This window comes from Myodes glareolus, chromosome 21, assembly GCF_982192425.1.
Source record: "Myodes glareolus chromosome 21, mMyoGla1.1, whole genome shotgun sequence".
Lineage (NCBI taxonomy): Eukaryota > Metazoa > Chordata > Mammalia > Rodentia > Cricetidae > Myodes > Myodes glareolus.
In genome coordinates, this window is record NC_142046.1 from 43,205,905 (window position 1) to 43,211,193 (window position 5,289).

The 5,289-nt window shown below is 42.4% G+C and overlaps 1 long non-coding RNA gene across 2 annotated transcripts; it reads left to right on the top strand.

Annotated features, from left to right (window-relative positions):
• Positions 1–2,063: 2,063 nt before the first annotated feature.
• On the top strand, positions 2,064–5,048 carry LOC146890425 (uncharacterized). Of its 2 annotated transcripts, XR_014998744.2 has the most exons (4): positions 2,064–2,426; positions 2,744–2,887; positions 3,021–3,309; positions 4,465–5,048. It is a non-coding gene; the product is annotated as an uncharacterized LOC146890425 (long non-coding RNA). The 2 variants fall into 2 exon arrangements; XR_014998743.2 differs by lacking the exon at positions 3,021–3,309.
• Positions 5,049–5,289: the final 241 nt, after the last annotated feature.

Below are 5,289 nucleotides of genomic sequence, written 5' to 3' on the forward strand. Positions count from 1 at the left end.
TTAATCTTCCAGCCTTGTTACATAATGTCTTATAGCACTTGGCATACAGGGACTGATTTGGACACAAGAATGATAAATGCGTGTGCTTGAACATGAGGCCTTTGGGCAAGAGTTGCATCATTTGGATTCTTTTCTATTGATTTTCCCCAGTGCTCTGTGCACTTAGTGTTCAATAACTACCATAATTATTGATGGATTAGTAGAGAAGGCAGTGGAAGATATAGTTATTATATTCTGTTAACATACCAAGACAAGTTAACAATGCCTCTCTGGAACCTTATAACTTTTTGGTAGTGGTGGTGATGTGTATGTGTGTGTGTGTGTGTGTGTGTGTGTGTGTGTGTGTGTGTGAGAGAGAGAGAGAGAGAGAGAGAGAGAGAGAGAGAGAGAGAGAATTTGGTCATTACTATTGCAACATCTTAAAAAAATATTATTTAGAGAAACAAGCATAAATCCAGTTAAAAGAGTCAAATAGCAAAAACAAAGAACAAAGTCTGGGTATAATAAAGATGTTCTCTCACAGAGAAAACGCCAGGGTTAGGGCCCTACCTTCCAAGTTGGGCTTGGAGGGCTGGGATTTTAATTTACCATAATGAATTAATACCCCTGTGCTTTAAGTTTCACCGAGTGAAATCTCATTTAACTTTTCACATAACATAAAGATCACTGTGCGCCTTTGTCTCCCTGCTTGGTGTTAGGAGCGCTGATTCAGAGCAACGCTGAGCCACAGAAAGACCACACGCACCCCGAGTCCCCTTCACTCAACACGCAGTGCTTGCAGGTCCTAGTCACCTAACCAGCTCTGGTCCAGCCCTGCCCTGCTCGCCTCGTCAGGGCTCGTCTTCAAAACCCAATGTTCTAGCTCTAATCATGACAAAACCAGCAGACTCAAATTAAATACCATGCTCCCTGATGACTATCACAGCCAGTACTTGCAAACGTGACAAGGTCATGAAAACCAGGGGAAGTGGAGAAACTGGTGCAGGCCAGAGGTGGGTACGGAGCTATGACAACTGAATACAGGATGGGGGTCCTGGAAGAGAGCAGGGACCTTGGTGGGAGGGGGCCAAGGAATCCAAGTCAAAGCTGTAGTCTTGTTGGTTGCAAAGCACCACACTCCTGACAAGTGTGTCACAGTCACCTGAGAAGCTAACAATTGGGGAAACACGCAAGGGGTACATTGGAAATCCCCCATCACGTCTTTGCAACATTCCCTAAGTATTCAATTATTCTCAAATGAACTTTATTTAAAGCAACTATATATTGTATCAGTCTAAATTTAGTTTCCAGGGCTCCCTAACTTAACTTCTTCATTCAAACACCTTTGTGACATTACAGGAAATGGCAGATGGACACCTGCCTTTTATTACTCTGTGACTCCAGAAGGTTCATTGTGGATAAATGTGTCAGTCAACATGAAATCTCTTGGTTGAAAGTGACAGAAAATTCAAATGTAAATAAATAAGCTGGCAATAGAATTCGGTAGATAAAGGTGCTTGCCCCCCAGCCTGGTCATCCCGAGGTTGGTCCCCAGTAACCACATGGAAGAAGAGAACCAACTTCACACGTTGTCCTCAGACATATACATGCATATGTGGTGTGCACTCAGGCATGTGTGCACACACACAGTAGTAATGTAATAAAAATAAACAAAAATCAGTATTTCCCGGTTCATGCAACTGAAATTCTGGTGGGCGCAATGCTGGCTCCAGAAAAAAGGGAATGATGTCATCCCTTCTCCCTAACGTGTTGGCCCCACCTCCTGTGGCTTTTGCTTCAGTCTGAAACCTTTGATCGTGACCCTGTGCACTTCTGACTCACATCCTCGGAGTTCAGGTTCATCAGAAAAGAGAACACGCTTCTCTTTCAACAGAGCTTCTCTGTGATGCTGACTGAGTCAGATGCACAAACACAAAACCCTGTGACTCACAATTGCAACACCTTGACCCTGAGGTGTGAGCTGAGGGTGGCAGGAACGCCTGTGGCTGCCCACTGACTAGCAATTGTTTCTTAAGAGGTGAAGCCCATTCTCTTGATAAGGGACTGAATAAGTGGATGTAGATTGACAAGAGTCTTGTCCAGACTCCCATCCTGGTTTACAGCCAACACTTTTGTCTAGAGAGGAGTTCCAGAGAATCCTCATGCCCTCCTGCAATTCACACATCGACTGCCCACAGCCCAGGATGTAGGTTAGGTGGATTTACCTGCCCTAGAAGGATCAATGCTGGTGTAGACTACGAGTTAAACCCTCCTTCACTCCGACTACATTTTCTCCTTCCCTCCAAGCTTTACTCATGACAGCTTCTGAAGATGATGCTTCGCTCAGCTGTAGCCATTTTTAGGTAGCTGTGGCTTCACAACCAGCAATACCCTCCCTGCAAAGAGCCGCTTTGTCACCAATGACTCCAGCCCTTCTCTAGAAAAGTGTAAGCTATTTCTTAAGTTCTTTTTGTATCTTAACTTTGGTTACAGGGCAAAGAGTGCATCTTCCGGGTGCTGTGTGACAAGAAGTCACTGGGGTTTGATATTTCAGCTTTTCACATGTCTTCAACCTGGAGTTTTGACTTTCCCTCACTTTGGGTTGCTTGGGCCATTTGAGCAAAGCTGACTACATGTTCTTAACGCACTCTGGAGTGGGCGTGTGGGGAGACAAGCCGAGTGTACATTTCTGCCAACTGAGAGATCACACACAGCAGTCAGTGTCTATGTCTTAACTTCTCTTTGTTGCTGCCCACATTGACAGCTCCAGCTGAAAGAATTTGAAATCGTCTTCCAGAAGTTGTTCCCCAGCAGCCGTAACAAAGATGCTTGGTCCACATTTACAGCGGGTCAGAAGGTCCAGAAAGTTAACGCTTTCAGGAAGAGGCATGAACAAGTAACAAGCTTGGTAACTAAATATCCCTGTTTTTTTTTTGTTTATTTGTTTTGTTTTGTTTTGTATTGCTTCTTGGGATCCTTCTGTCCTATGAAGAAAAAGCCTTAAAGCTGCCCGGGGAAATAGCAAAACCTCTACTTCTCAGGCCTTAGGCAAAATGCCCTTGTTTCCATGGGAGAAGAAACCAATCCTGTCTCCCTCTGGAGAGGGTAGGAGGCTGGCACGAATCCACAGCTGTGAGGAGGCTGTAGAGACAACACCCTCCCCCCACTCCTCTGGGAGGGACAGAGGACCACCATGACTGCAGGATCCCGTGCTAGCAAGCAGAAGCCGGCTCCTCCAACAGAGGACGAGACAATGCTACCCTCTCTAAGGCCGATCACAATCCACAGCGGAGTGTGGCAGTTACAGGGACGTGGTACCGGAATGACAAGGTACTGCCTCTCCAGGACAAACTATAAGGGCAAACTTGAAATTCAGAGGAGGAAAAGGAATCCGTCCATCTCCACTGTGATATTAGCATGGAGCAACAAGTGACAGCAATCCACTGCATGGGAGGGGAGTCTGCGAGTCTCTGTTGTCTAGGGCACAGGCAGGCAAACAGGAACAGCTTAAGCTCAAGACAAAAAGGAGCCCACAGGAAAGGGCCTCCAGGGCACTGGGTTCCACACTAAGGCCAAGGAAAAGCAAAACCCATGAAGCCTGTAGAGAATTAAGAGTAACAATAACATCAAAACCCCAACCATGCTCAGTTCCAGACTAAGGGCTTACAGAAAAGGCCTAACCTGCAAGTTTCTGGATACAGATCCCCTTAAATCATTCTCTCCCGATAGGTACATAATGTCTGGCACATAAATTTTAAAATCAATATGTGTAAATAATTTTAAAAGTAAGAAAGTACAAACAATCAATACAGTCAGATCCAGAGGTGACCTAAATGTTGACATTATGAACTATGTAGTCAATGTAACGAATATGTGGAAGGGTCTATGACTCATCAGAGGACCTAACAAAGAAATAAATCTGTGAACTTCTAGACACCATGATGCAACTTACTAGAAAGGAAAGAATGAAGAAGGAAAGAGAGAAAAACAGCATCCAAATGCTGCAGAACCAGAATGAGACTCTAACATGTATCAAACAAGAATTTTGAAAATGAAGGAAGAAAATTAAGCCGAAGACATACTTGAAGAGCTAATGTCTGCAAACTGTACACAATCAGAAAAAGAAAGAAAGAAAGAGAGAGAGAGAGAGAGAGAGAGAGAGAGAGAGAGAGAGAGAGAAAATCACAGATATAAGAGGACCAGAGAATCTGAAATAAGACAAACAGGAGGAAATAGATAGATACCAGCAATCAATGTACTACAAACTAAAGACAGAGAAAACCTCTTAGGCCGCAAAATGAGATGGGAGATTATAGACAAAGAAACAAAGAATTAAAGCAGGCTGTTCATCAGAAACCTTACAAATCAGGAAAAAGCAAGCAAACATCTTTAAGCACTGATAGGAAAAACTGCTCATCTGTGTACACTATACCCACTGCAAACAACTTTTAACAATAAACGTCAATTACCTTTTTTTTTTTTCAGATAAACAAGCTGAGAAAATGTCCTGCTGCATAGACGTAAGATCTGTATGAAAGGTGTTTGACATGAAGTATTGAAGGTGTTACAAGCAGGAGGGTATGGAAGATGCACATTTGTGACAAAGTATCTTTATGTAACACAGTGTTCTGTACAATAAAAATTATACAAATGAGAACATTAAAGAAACAGAAAAAAGCCAAAACATCTTCTATGTCAAAAGGAAAAAGGTAACAGGAATTCCATCAGAAAGAAAAATTTTATATCTAAAAATGAAGAGTGCCCAAAATGGTAAGACTAAAGGTACATATAGCATAGATTTGTTTTAAATGATTGACTGGAATGTGGTGGTTTGGTTTTTTGTTTGTTTGTTTTGTTTTTGTTTTTGTTTTTGTTTTCTATGTAGCTTTGGAGCCTGTATTGAAACTACCTCTTGTAGACCAGGCTGGCCTCAAACTCACTGAGATCCGCTTGCCTCTGCCTCCTGAGTGCTGGGATTAGAGGCATGCACCACCATGGCTAGGCTAATTGACAAGAATTTAGATGAAGATTGGAAAATGTTTTATGTAAGTGATTAGAATATATTTTTAGATTCTGTGAAGTCCATTGTTTCTTCTTGATATTGCTGTTGCTATTTGTACAGTTCTTTATGAACAATGAACAAGTTAAAACAAAGAATAAATAAAGACAGGGGACATATACATAATTTTCACTTCATGTTGTACTCTCTACCTTCCTGATACAAGAAAAGATAGTAACTTAGTAAGGTGGTGTTATATGAAAGTAAAAATGACAGCAGAGAAGGAGGAAATGGGTGAGAGTCAGAAGAAA